General features: G+C 43.0%; 1 protein-coding gene across 1 annotated transcript in view; it reads left to right on the top strand.

Annotated features, from left to right (window-relative positions):
* The first annotated feature begins 235 nt into the window (after positions 1 to 235).
* The window catches only part of pacsin1a (protein kinase C and casein kinase substrate in neurons 1a), a 41,522-nt gene continuing 26,762 nt past the window's right edge, over positions 236 to 14,995 (top strand). Inside the window, exons 1-2 of the mRNA XM_079559073.1 lie at positions 236 to 484; positions 6,532 to 6,601. The gene's annotated coding sequence lies outside the window, so the exon portion shown is untranslated. The remainder of the gene's footprint in view (positions 485 to 6,531; positions 6,602 to 14,995) is intronic.

Raw genomic sequence — 14,995 nt, 5'->3', positions numbered from 1 at the left:
AAATGAGTTGGAAAAAAAACAACAACACTTTCTTCTTGATTAAGGCTATCTATAGAGCCCTCACAAGTGAAAACCATAGCAGATGCTTTTGGCCTCCTCGACTAAAAGTGTCAATTCTTCGAAGAGGGATTAAAAGCAGTGCCCGTTTCGTGTGTGGCACCATCACTCTCTCTCGCTCTTCCCTCTTCTCCCTCTGTATCCTCTTCCTGTCGTGCGCTGAATGGACCGTGCATTGGGCCATCCCCTTGACGTGCGTGGAGCTCCCCCTCGCTGCTGCCTGCATCGTGATCTTCTAGTGGATGCAGAGTTTTTTTGTGTGTGTGTGTGTGCAGCGAGCAGGGTCACCTTCTGTCACTGCGAGGGTGATATTTGTTTGAATTTCATTGGGAGGGCGAGCGTTTGTGGGGCCCACCATTCGGGTGCTATAGCGGCGCAGGCGGAGGCAGCAGCAGCAGCAGCAGCAGCAGCAGCATCCTCCTCTCTGGTAAGCCTGTCTCTTGGTTTTTTTTTTTGATCCGTGTTTGATGCCACACATTGCTGCACTGGCGAGAGGAGAGACGAGCATCCTCCGAGCAAACAGGGCGACGCAGCGCTGCAAATCTGTCAGCGGCATCCTCTCGACAGCGATCGATCTCCTGCCGTTTCCTTGACATAGCCTACAGACAATTACCATCACAGCTCTGCCACAGTCAGTGCAGTGCATGCGTCATTTTTTTTAATATATATATATATTGCATCCCAGCTTACAGGGCATCGTCTTGCATCACCATGGACTCCAATTACGGGATTTACTTTACGCGCAAAAAAAATGTAGTTAAAGTCACGGTTAAACACAGCTCTCCAGATTAAAATGCGCTTCACCAACTATTATGAGACCTTCGTGACCGAGTGCTCGTCAGTAGAGCGTGTCCTTATCAAACATTGATGAATAAACAGCAGAACCATATGAGCAGGGAAAGCGCTGCCCCATCTCAGCCTTGTGGTATTGATCATGAATGAAGCCTTGAACACTATTCGACATCTTCCCCCCCCCCCTCTCTTCTCTCCCCATGGCCCATTAGTAAACAAAGTGCGCATTCTTGTTTGCTTCATGTGTTGACAACGATGCCAGGAGCCTCCTCCGCTCCATCCGAGCGTCGTCGGTTGGAGAAACGGTGGCGAATGTAAATGAGAGCAGTCTACTCTGACGTTATGTAATTCGGGTTGTTACACAGCACACAGCGAGGAGCCATCTCTAGCGTCATTGTGTTTTCTCCTCTCCTCAGCTCCACTGCCCTGTCTCACAGACTAACCAGCAGCAGCAGAGGAGGGAGCATCCTGCATTTTCCTGCACGGGATTAGGTGCTTGTGATCGCTTTAAATCATTCATCAAATCTGCTGTCGAGCTGAAATGCATCCCGGGTTACATTGGGGGGGTGCTGTAATGTTGCGCATTTGGTTATTTCAGCTCCACTTCTTCGGCCGTGGGTAGATCCCATGTTTATCTTCTTGAATGATCACACTCTGCGCCTATAGGTTACCGCATTTCAGTGCATGTGACGTAGCAGCCCACAGCACGTGAGCGTGTGGGCCTCGTGTGCGCGCGTGTGTCCGTGCGTGTGCGCTGTCCGTGGTGCTGAAGCAAGGTGTAGCCTATAGGGCCTGCCGGTGGACAAGGTGCCCCCGGGAGACGGAGGGAGCGGAACAGGGGGCCGCAGCCAGGAGATGATACTGTCGAGAGACTAATCCAATTGAATTGCAGCGAAGGGGACATAAAGGAGCCCTCGCAATTCATTAGCAAGAGTTCCTAGGTCTTTAGCGGCCCCACAGTCCCATCTGCAAGTGCTCAGTGCTTCAGCCACCAGCGCGTAATGGTTGGTCTTAATGGTTATTCGTTTCTGTTTATTTACATGTCAACACCAGCCTGTTCAATGAGCACCAGTCAAGCAGCACTAATGTTTTTTTTTTTTTGCTTGGTTATGGTTGGTTTTTTTGGGCTTTTCCTGCTGGAGGTAATGATGAGGCTGTGCTTTATGCGCTGTGGTTTGGCACTTCTCCCAGATGCTAATCACGACCCAATTTCACCCTTTAAAATCAAAAGGCAGTGTTGATAAGATGCGGTTCTCAAGCTGTGGTAGCTGTTCCTCTGCTGGTACTTGAGCTTCTTCAGGCGGTACTCAGGGTTGTCTGACTTTAATTAGATACCATTTAATTTATGCTTAAGTAATGCATTGTGTACATGTTTTTTGGACATGGTTTACTCCCATTTCAGACACATTTGAGTGTAATTTTTAGACCCTGTTTAGTCTTGATGAAGCCGTGATGGTCAAATATTTCATGATGTGGAAAAAGTTTGAGAACCATTGATGCACGTTTAGCTTTATTTGCTAATTTTGTGGTCAGGCACACGTTAGTAAACTCATATCCCCGTTGCCTTTTAATTCATGTTTAATTAATTCAATGCATGTGAGTAGAATTTTCAGCCATGCAATTAAAAAAAGAGATACCTGACGGAAAGGTCCTTCACTTTAGGATCCTACACATTGTTGCATTGGCACACTTCTTAAAGCACAATAGCTCAGCTGTGGCCACAGACAAGCAGATGTTTTTGCCTGTTTCACACTTTAGAAGAAGGACAGTGTCAACAGTAATAGCATCTGCTGCAAAAACATTTCAAAAAGCAGTAAAAGTGCACAAAAGATCCTTCCTCAGAACATTTGGTTACCGAGTACGGTAATATTGTGTTTTTTATGCGATGATTATGGATATTATCATTCTCCAAGTTTATACAATTACATTCACTTGGCAACATTGCAGAAGTATTACATTATTTCAGGAGGTGACAGGGTCAATGTCTGTGCATTCATGAACTCGCGATCACCAAACACAAATCCATTACCATTGCAAACATTGCCTAAAAATTGCCCGTCATCTCTCATGGTCCTCTTAAATGTGATGGGCTTGTGTGACTCAAAGCTGATATGTACCCAGGGACAGAGAGACTTGTTGTGCGAAACAGTGGGCTTGTGTTGTTGTCCTGGGCTGTGATCACTGAAGAAAGGGTTAAAGGCGCCTGCTCCACTGTTAAGAACAGAGATAGTGCGCTGTGACAAGGTGTGAATAAAGGGACTGGAGCTGTGAGGGCTGAGGCTGGCTTTCTCCTTGGCACATGATGACATTGGAGAAATCTGGGAAAAGCCACACAGGGACACCGCTAAAACATATTGTGCGGAATTAAATAGATCAAAGAGTGTGAAAAGGGATTTTGCACTATTGTGAGATTGTACTTTCTACCTTTACAATTGCAAGATAAGACCAAAGCCTTTGTAGAGAGCAGTATGCTCGGTAAATCTGTGTCTCACCCAATCACGTCTCAAAAAAGCTCTCTTCACCCACTGAGTTTTGCTAGCACCACATTTTGCTACCTTTACCGTTGCATAAATCTGTGTCTCTCTCAACCAATCACGTCTCAAGGTGCTCTCTTACCCCCCCCCCATTCTTTATCCTCTTGCTCTAGCTGCTATCGTCCACTCCATCTCTTCAGCAGCAGCAGAACGTCCGGCCATGACTGTTCAAGCTTGTTCTTTTTTATGAGACGGAAAGGTTTTGTTTACCTGGTTTACTAGTTTCATGTACTACCTCTCGCCTTCGTCAGAGAAGCATGTCGTGAGGGTGAGGTGGTGTGTCGGGCTAAGATGTGCACTCCATCATCCCGGTTCATAGATTTTTGCATTTGAAATAGTCCGTTTTATTAGGAAATAGCATATTTTATGGAGAATACTGCAGGACAAAAACTAACCGACAGTTATTGTTTAAAAAAAACTCAATTCCATGCAGACCTGGCTACCCTCGCATACAGTATACCCATTTTCTCCATAGCCACTATTGAAACTTGTCTTGAGGATGGCATAAACCGACATAAACCGGAGCTGTGTGTTTCCCCCCGTGGAGCCACATTCGCACAGTTTGTCCACAACATGTCAGTGTGGTTCTGGATTTACTGGCCAGAAGGTCTGCAGCTCACAGTGTCTCCGGGCCAATATAAAATGGACTCTTGCAGTGCTGTATATAGGCCTTCTCAAAGACCACCATACAGGCTCTTATATGTTCAGTGTGTTGTCCTCAGTCAATGGTTTAGGGGCTTGTAGCCACACAAAATTGCCATAGAAGTTAAGCTAATAACATGTCGGTTAATAGCTGAGTTTGTAAGATAAAACTACACAGGCAAAACGTCAAAATGTTGGGTATCATGCTGTACAGCTCAGTTTGTTGATTCAAGATTTCACCACATGTGCCTCCACTTAACCCCAATCCTCTGACTGCATCATCTTCTTTCACAAAACTCTATCTCCTCTTAGGCCATTGTTCTGCTAAGGTGTGTCTGGCTGTCTGTAACCTCAACATCCTTCTGCCTTGTCCTCCATTTAGACGAATAACGAACTATTACGTAATCAAATAATGTAAACATCAATCTCTACCCACGTGTCGTGTGGGCAAGAGCAAAGGTGCGATCAGAAGATAAGTGACTGGCAGATCTTTCCGGGATTCCTCTTGCAAGGTCTTACTCAGCTTTTAACCACAAATGCATTCAAGAGATAAAGAAGTCAGGGTAAAAAGTCATCAGATCAGATCCTATCATTCTGAATGGGAAATCTGGATTTGCTTTACCGACCAGCCAGCTGTTGCAATGTATCATAATCACTAATTCCATATCTAATTGCATTGTAAATGATTAACATAGTAATTTGAAAGTTTAATGTATTTGGGGGGAACCCTGAGTGAGTAATTGTAATTCAGAATGAGAGAACGTATTACAGGGCATTAGGGCAATTGGGTACTGAAATATTTATGTATCGGCTCAGGCAGAATAACTTATGATGTAAAGAGAAAGATGAGCCATAACCAGATCATAGCAGTTGTCAGGGGATGAGCTAATGTTATCACAGAAAGTACGAGTATTTATTGAAACTTAACATTCTTTATTCGATTTAGTGGAATATTATACAACCGCTCCCTCACACCCACACGGCGTTTAGGTTTAATCAAGTCGTGAAGGATTGTCTTACTCCACGTGGGCAGCAAATTAATATAGCAAGCCGACACTCACTTTGATGAAATATAAAGTGAATATAAAGTGAAGCTTATCATTAGCCGTCACCGCTCCGTAGAGAAACTAGCACCACTAAGGGTGACTGCTTTCAATGTTGAGTTACACTTTAAAGTGCTTTGCAAAAGTAGGGTGACGGGGTGGAATAGATTTGAGGGGAAAAATTTGCATTAAATAAAGGGCATTGTAGTTATGTGACTGCTATCCCTATGTGTGTTTTGCTACCACAGTTTGGACATTTGTGGATATTTTGTCATGTTTTTGTTCTCTACATTTATACAAGTTCCACCTCCTGTGTTCAGTGCAAAAATAAATGCGGAATATTACGTAAAAGTAGCAGCAGTAGACACCTGCTAAGACATGAGACCTATTTCGCAATAGTACAAATATGATGGCACGACCTGACTCAGTAGCTCAGTGATGAATGCATTTCAGACTATAAAGGTTCATGCTCTTACCATAATTTTCATTTGACATTTATTTGGCTTCTTTTGCGGTGCCGTGAATTCACCTGCACACTCTCTGTAGAGTCTAGGAACATAGCATTTCTAAAAACTTTGAGCCTATCTTTTGAGTTAAGTGAAAACTGTGCACGATTCCATGGCAGGTTTGCAAGTGCTTACGAACGATTAAACCAAGGACTCTCGCTTGGTTGGTGATTCTTTATCCCACTATGGCACTTTTTTTTGCCCCTGTAGTACTGTGAGTGTGTTGGGACTGGGATGAACTGCAATACTGTATCCTGAATTCATTGACTCAGAATGCACAAGCTGAGTTTTCAAAGGTTATATTGAGAATAAATCAGATATTGAGATACAGACAGATATTGAGGAAAACATTTTGAGAACTGCCAATTTCATCACCTTTTGTTTAAAGGTGCATTATGTAACGTTTTATGTGAGGGAAAAAAAGTTGATATTTCTGCGTATTTGACCTTGAGTGACCCAGCGGCTGTATGAGAGGTCAACGTGGAGCCTTTACTTTCCATCACAGTGGTCTCTAGGACACTCCAGGATCAATTGTTTGGAAGGTTTTCACTGCTGACGGAGCCTCTCACCAGAAAACCTACAAAACAATTGATCTTGGAGCGTTGTAGAGGCCACCGTGATCGAATGTAAAGGCGCCATGCTGACCCCTCATACAGCCATTGGGTCACATAAAGATCAACTACATACAAATATATATATAAGACATTCCATAATACACCTTTAAACCAAGTAAAAACAAAACAGGTATTAACCATATCAACTTTCATTCACATTTGTACACATTTTTTTCAAGAACTGAGTTGAGTATCAAAAGTGATACATAGTTTCCGATACCGTACACCTATCACAACAAAGACGCATATCAATAGCCTATAGTGTGTGTATTGCCACCATATAGTTAAAATATTCTTTTATGTGTACTTTTTCTCCAATCTTGTTTTCTTCTCTTCTGTTTAGGTGATCACTGACTGCGGACTTCTGCTCTGTGAAAGGTGTATGGAAACCTGACCTCACTTTGGTGGTGAAGGTGAGGCTTCACTATTTTTTATATTTGTTCATGAAGTGACATCTCGAAAACATGTGATTCTTCTGAACACATGCATGGTTAGCCCAATGAATAGCTCTTCACCAACACTCTGAATAAGACATGAGGGTGGCTCAGTCTGTTGTGCTCATTTGGCTGCTTTTCTTAGACTTCTTTATTGGATTTGTCTTGTGTTCTGCTCTGTAGTGGGCATATAATATTACAGACGTCACTAGTTTTTGCAACACACTATTGTGAAACAGTTTTAAGCAGATCTGATGGAAAGGAACAGAATTATTATGATAATGTGTTGGCAGTTGGGAACCTGAAGTTGTAATTATTGACTTTCTTAATGGCTTTGAATTATGAAAGTCGTCAGGACAAATCCAGAATATGAAACATTTGTCAAAACTACGCTCTGGGGAATCAACATGGGGTCAATTTGGAATATCACATCAGGGAATTGTAATCTAGTTAAATTTCTTTCAAATTGCAAATTGTGGTACGTGAAATTGTGGTTTTCCCTCAAGTTTTAGCAGCGCCATATTCCATGTAAAATAGGCTTCTTTCTTCATTTATAAATCATGAGTTTTAATGACAAAAGCTAAAATCCAAGGCAATCAGAGCTTGAATACCTCTTATATAGAGCGGTGTCTCTTGTGGTGTGTAGCATGGTGACAATCCCAGGTCAGCATCTAATAAAATATGAATTACTGCACCATAATCATAGAAGTCATCTCAATACCATTACATTTACCCAGTCATTTACATATTTTCTTTGTCAAAATGTATTGGTAATGAACAGTAGAGTCCTTTTATTTCAGGGTTAGTTTAACAGATGAATAATTGGTGGTCCTATACACAGTGTTGTACAACTGAATTTGCTTTTGTGAAGTCTTGTTTGGGCTCTGCACCAATGTTTACTCCCGCGCTGTTTCTTATTTCTCCCTCTATTCCATACTTACCCACAACACTGTGTCTCACCCACCGTCAGAGCTGCGATGGTCCAACTGGCAAATGTCTGTCAACACGGGCTCCTGAAAAAGCTCAAGTTCGGTCCGAGCCAAGAAGAAGTCTGAAAATGTAGTTTCACACAGAGAGAGAGAGAGAGAGAAGGGAAGTTTATTTGTAGAGGAGGATACAGGACAAGAAGAAGGGATTAAACTGCTTAAAGTTACATTGAAAAAGCTGAAAAACTGATAAAACAAATAAACATGAGAGATGGAGGGGGGAGGGGATGATAGAGGAAGAACTGGACAGAGGAGCAGGTCCGTTGGAGGCCTCTGCTGACTCACATCTCATGCACTCAGCCTGCATCACTACAGTCAGCTCTGATGTGTACCCTTGTGTGCCCTCCACTTCTATCTCATACGGACATCTTGCTCTTTCTAAAATGTTCTTAGTCATCCACGGTCTACACCAAGTCCACAGATTTGACAATGCTATAGCAACTGAATTATACTGTGCCATCACCAGAGCTTCCATCTGTCCCATTTCAAGCAGATCTCTAGCTCCCTCCATACTTTTGCCCTGTAGGCTTTATCTGACAGGACTGTTCAGAGTGAAAGGGGGTGAAGAGCCTTGGAGAGACATTCACCAAATTTTTCATGCCGTCCTGGTCAAACTCACAAGGTTGACTTCTAGGCATCAGCTGGGCACATTTTTACTTTAAGTTGTATTTTTTCCCACTCTTTTTGCTTGTAATGATGATGAACAGGCTTCCAGTTTATGTCCAGAAATGGTTTTAAAGCACAGGCAGAAAATTGATTTCTATTGTCCATCCATCCATTTTCTTCCACTTGTCCGTTGCCGGGTCGTGGGGGCAGCTGTTTGTTGGAGCTGCCCAAATCACATTGCACCAGCCCCTATGGCTCCTCCTGCAGGTGGTGGGTCCACAGAAGGACGGCCTCATGGTTCTTACCGGGCCTGTTGGTCTCTCTTAAGGGGCTTCTGAACTGCTCTTTGTCTGACTCGTCACCTAGGACCTGCTCGCCATGGGAGACCCTACCAGGGGCATGAAGCCCCCGACAACAGAGCTCCCAGGATCATTCGGCCGCTCAAACCCCTCCACCACGTTAAGGCGGCGGTTCCAGGAGGGGGATTTTTATTGTGGAACTTTTTATCTGCCAGCTTAGGGTTAGGGTTAGAGAGTTAGGGTTAGCAATTGTGCATATCCAAAAGGTTCAAAAGGTTAAGTTATACTTTATCCCACATGTGCACACTGTCGTTGTGTCTTTGGGCAAGACACTTCACCCTCCTTGCCTCTAGTGTCTGTGTACACTGGTGTATGAATGAGCGTGTGAATGGGTGAGTAGTTCCTTGATGTAAAACGCTTTGAGTGCCTAAAGCAGGTAGAAAGGCACTATATAAATGTGACCATTTATTTACCATTTACTTTAGTAATCCCTGTAGGGAAATTCGTTCTCTGCATTTGACACATCCTCAGTGCCGCTGGGAACCTTTAAACATCCTGATGATAAATAGGAGTCATGAACTTTTATCTCCATTCTTCCCATTTCAGACTTTAAAATGCCTAGATTTATGTGAAAAAAATATCTTTCTATATACATTATAAAGCTGAGAAGATTGTCATGAGCTAAAATTGCCCAATAGACCAATATGTTGTGTTTTGTTGCTAAAGTTTGTTAATGGTAAATGGTAAATGGTCTCAACTTATATAGCGCTTTTCCACCTACATTAGGCACTCAAAGCGCTTTACAGCAAGGATCCACTCACCCATTCATACTCTCATTCATACACCAATGTACGCAGACATATAATAACATATAAACAAGGATTTGTTGAAACATTTTGGAGGGATTTGGTCCACTTTCATTTTTATTTTTCATCTATTGCAAGAAAATTGGCAAGCAATGTGTTTTGTTCACCGGGATGTGGGACACTAGCAAAGATAAATAGAACCTAGGATCTGCATTCCAGCCACAAGAGGTCACTAAAGGGACAAACTATCACGGGTGTCTTACTTTGGCAGGATACATGCATTGTTGCCCCATGAATGAACCACAAACAACATCCCCAGTTTCAGTTTAGTATGTGCAGAATTAATAATTTTGCAATATTATAATAATCTCAGTGCCTTGGTTGAGGTCTGTGCGCCCACAATGCATCTAATCTGTTTCATAATGCTTCTTAAGGTACCATCGCTCCTCCAGGGTTTCCACCTCTTTCCCCCCCTTTAGCTTGCTCAATATTGTTGTTTATGTTGTCATACTGGCTGAGTCTCTGTGTCGCACTGGGCTGCAGGTATTAGAGCAGGTATAAATAGGGCTGTAAGGTGCTTATGTCTGGCCATTCACATGACGCACCTCACATAAACTGCCACTGCTGCAGTCGGAGAGAGACACATTCATTGCTTTTTCGCCTCCGTCTCTCTCCCCGTTTTGGCAAATTCACCCCGCTTTAACGATAGCCAATCAGTATTCAGCAGCAGCGCGAGGCAGCTAAACGGCACAGGCGAGGGGGCCGCGTTTGAAAAGCTGCATTGACTTGTTATTGTACTTGCATTGCTGAGCTTCGGATGATGTCACGACCTCCTGTAGTGTAGTAGTGTGTATAATTGGGATGTGGGCAGGAAAACGGTGTACTGTTCTGCACATTTAGTGATGAGTTAGATTAAAATTAGAATAATGCGCCTTGTCACTCATGCATAAATCAGGTATAGATCGTACTTTTAGATGTTTCTCATTCAAATTCAATTTATCGGTCGTGTCTGGCATGGAAATGCATAAAATAAAGTATTGTCGGGATCAAATGTTGGACAAACTCAGGCAAATACTTAGTTACACCCTTCATTTTTGGCCCGCAGGTTTTGTTGGACGGGAGCAATAGCGTGAAAGTGGGTGAAAATTGGAGACTTATTTTCCATCCGTTGTCCCTCACTTGCACTCACAACCATCCTAGCTTCAGAGCGGATCCCATGCTTTTTAGTTGTGGGGGAAACAGGAGCACCTGGAAGACCAAACCAGACGGCTCGGTTCCACCTACCCTACTCTACTCTACCCTGCTCTACTTTGCCAGCATTTGAAATGTTTCCACCAGCCCACTTTACAGTTAACTGGTACTTTTTTTAGTACCTGCTTGGCCCTGGTACTAACCAGGCCAAGCAGGTACTGTTTCCAATGGATACAGTCAAAAGCAAAGCCATATTCATGGATACACCCTGGTAACCATGGATAGATTCTACAGAATAGTGGAAACACAACCAGGCCAAGTAGAGTAGGACCAAACCAAGTAGAGTAGAGAAGGGTAGGGCTGGTGGAAACGAGCCATTAGACATATATGTGTCCCGCTTTTGCTGGGAAAATAATATTTTACCCCTCTTCCCTGCCGTCCCCCCGTAGTATTATCCCGTAAATCTCCCGTATTTTAACAAAATAATAACAAAAGATTCCTCTGCCTTTCCAAACTGAATTCTGCCACTAAACCTGTGAGAAATGCCGCCTGCAGTGGCCTGGATGGTAGTTGTTGCTGTCAAATGTCCCGTTTTGACCAGGAAACTACCATATTTTACCCCATATTGGAGCTCGGTTGTGGTGATGGGACGGTTTGCAGCATACCAAAAATTAGGTATGCACTTGGAGGGAATGCAAAGTCCACACAGAGAGGAACTAAACCCTTTGCAGAGACAGGAGTCAATCTTATAATGTTTCTTGAATATGTGCTGCAGCTTTAACCCATATGCACGCATTTAAGCCCTTGTATTTTAGAAACAATAACATGAAAACACCTAAACTATTATACGAGCCCCTGATCCCAAATGATAGTGTAGCATCATCACAATCTGAAAACGAGCGATTTTACAGTCCCCTGTCTTCCAGTATTGTGAACCGCAGGCCACATTCTCCATCTTGAATCGTGCCTGCCCGCTCATTCGCCTGTGTGTCACGCTCTGCCTGCTTTTTGATTCATTCACGCTCGGGCTCGATCTGCCATTTTACCCCGGTCTCCTCCACACTGTCCTCATCATCAGTGGCTAGTGGCAAGAGCCTCCTACATTACATAACCACTGCAGCGGCACAACTCGGGACACTTTATTAAAAAACAACTGGAGCGGACGTGGGCGGACGGCACTCAAGAGAGACTTGCGCACACTGGCAACTTTAAGGATGGACAACAAAGAGACCACTGCTTCATTATTATTACTTCATATCTTACATGATTTGGAGGAAAAGGCTTCGATCTACTAATTTATCCGTAACTACTCATTAGGAATACATACATTTTATTCCCCTGATGTGCTTCTATTTATTGCTATATTATGGGGGATTGAGAGAAGAAGTTATCCCATGATTGGCAAATGATGGGTGTGAAACCTTTTGGATCCAAGGAGTTGATTCTCAATCCATATGAAAGTTGCACTACCTATAACCAATTGTGGAAGTCTTAGGTAGTTTAGTTAATTAGAAGCTCGTCCCATCCGGAGTTCATAGCAAGATATACGTTTTTTAGAAGTGAATAAGGCGGACCGCCAATTGCTAGCACTGCGCTAATATAGGCGCTTACTTCCTGGTTTGTGTTGAAGGCAAATGAGCTATATTTTGACACATAACAGTGCACGTGATCGTATTCTTTCATAACACAATGTAGATCTATGGTGCCAAATAAAGTTTACTCAACAGTCCTACATGAAAATGATATGATAACTACAGATTTCATTATGAACGTGAGCTTAACAATTGCTGAATTTGGTCTAAACTGGGACTTTTTTCAGGTCACTAAAGCTTTTCTAAAACCAGAACTAGGCCAAGGACTTTACCAGACCACCTTTCAGAGCCACATGTGCGCTTCCGAAAAGCTGCATGTGGCTCTATAACCATAATTTGGAGATGCCTGGCTATGGGAAATAACCTCTTCCTCAAGGTTCACAAAAACGTTCCTTATTCTTTGATTTGTGCACTGATTTAGTCTTTCTCTTCACTCCACTCTAAGAGACTGCGCTACTTTAGAGATGCAGTAAAAATCATGCAGAATGTTGGAATGCCTTCAAAAACATCTATTTCACTAATTTGTGTCAACATGATTTAATTATGCTAAGATACATTTACAGTGAGACCCATTTTGAACTCAAGCACATAAGGTATGCTCACAATGTTAACAGATGTGGCTTGGCTGATAATATTTTTCAGTTGGCGACTTTTAAAATGGTTGACAGAGCAAGTCTATGTTATATAGCATTTAAAGTGATTGTACTGCTGATGTATTTAGCTCGTCTCTCATGAGAGGTTAGCATAAGGTTGTTCGGATGAAAGCTGTACAAGAGAGATGGCACGCAGAGCACAAAGGGGCACAATCTGTTTGATGACATCTGACAGAGTGTAAGCCAGCGTTTACCTCACAGTACATTCAAAACAAAGCCATGCCACAGACATTCGTGTGTGTACGTTATTTTTCGTGCACGAGAGTTTCATCGTCAGAGCAAGACAGGGTTCTTTAGAATTAAACTCCTTTTTCCCATTCACTCAAGAGGCTTCCAGCTTAGACGTGTCACTGCATCCACCCTGTTGCTTACCCTAATATGTTACAGCAGGTCATTACTCACCGTCGGCTCTGTTATAAATGCACACTTTGTATGATTACAAATCAAGTAGATCAATATTTAGCAACGGATCCTTATAAGGACCCATTGCCTTATAGGGACCAATTACCTCATAGGGACCAATAACCTTACAGGGACCAATAATCTTATAAGGACCCATAAACCTTTAGGGACCCATAAACTTATAGGGACCAATAATCGTATAGGGACCCATAACCTTATAGGAACCCATAACCTTATTAGGACAAATAATTTCCTTATAAGGTCATTGGTCCCTATGACCAATGGGTCCCTATATGAGTAATGAGGTAATGAGTCCCTGTAAATTCATGGGTCCCTAAAAGTTTATGGGTCCCTACAAGTTTATGGGTCCCTACAAGGTTATGGGTCCCTATAAGATTATTGGTCCTAATCAGGTTATGGATCCCTGTAAGGTTATGGGTGCCTATAAGTTTATGGGTCCCTATAAGATTATCCTTATAAGGACCAATAACCTTATAGGGACCCATAACCGTATAGGCATCTTTATGTTAAGCTGCTAACATGGTCATAGAGCAAAATAGAGTATTCAGGAGTGAGGGCAAATAGCACTTCTCGGGAGAACCGCCCAAGAATATGGCAGTATTGTTGTTAATGCACCTTTTTAGACAATAACAAGCTTTAAGCAAAATCATTTGTTGTGATGTGTTATGCTTCAGTGTCTGCGTACATTGGCGTATGAATGAGAGTGTGATTCGGTGAGTGGTTCCATGGATGTAAAGCGCTTTGGGTAAAAGTGCTATACAAGGACCATTTACCATTTAATAGCTTTAGCTGGAAGCCTTTACTTGTCCATTGGTGCTCTGGTGAGATATGATCAAGGTTAGCCAAGGAGAAGAAGTGTTTTGAGAGTGATCTGAAAGAGAAAACATTCTTCACTGAATCGTCATGGGAGGGCTGTAGATTCAACTCTTGTGTGCAGCAGCCTTAGCCCCAAGTCAGGCCACAACTATCATGATAATTAGTCTGAGACAAAGCCCAGGAAGGACAATAGACAGTTAATGAGCAGATACCAGGTCATTGTAAACCGGTGTTGATACTGATACTCACTATACATGTTGTTTGTACTTATAGACTTATAGACTTTATTGTCCCCGTAAGAAAATCTGTCCGCCGCATTTGACCTATCTTTCAACTAGTGCCTCGGGGCAACCTGGGCGAGGCTTGTTCCTTGTTGATGGGGGAACCAGAGCTATCGGAGGAAACCCACACAGACACAGTGGGAACATGCAAACTCCACACAATCTTTAACAAGGTAAACCCCTCCCAACAGGATTGCACTCAGTCTGCTGATAGAAGTTAGTTAGTTGCTGATGAAGCTTAGTTGAGAGGGGAAGCATCTCTAATACAACCCAGTACAGATGACACCGGAAGACCTTTTGTCTCAGATCAAGATGTCGAATTTGGAAGCTAGTGTATTTATTAGGGTGAGTTACTATGACACAATGAATAAAAACTGTATAAACGTATTGTTTTGCCATGGAATACGCTGCTATGCCAGTAACCTATGTTGTCAAAAATGGCAACGGGTATTGGGGGCAGAGAAGCTCGAATGAATTGCGCTAACGATTCTCTGCTTTTTGCTTCGCTCCTGCACCCCTGCCCAGCCACCTTCCTGACAAGCCCTATTTTTCCACTCTCATATCTTCAGCAGCATCAAACGACGTGTTCGTGTGTGGTCTGTTCATGTGGGAGCAGCGGCAGCTTCTCTCTCACTTATCAAAAAAATAGGTATCGACTAAGCAGGGGCCACAGAAGGAAGGGAAATCCTTCTCAGGCAACACTCATGCACCGAAATGATG

This window comes from Gobius niger (genome assembly GCF_951799975.1).
Source record: "Gobius niger genome assembly, chromosome: 6".
NCBI classification, from domain to species: Eukaryota; Metazoa; Chordata; class Actinopteri; order Gobiiformes; family Gobiidae; genus Gobius; species Gobius niger.
This window is presented reverse-complemented; position numbering and strand designations above follow the sequence as displayed.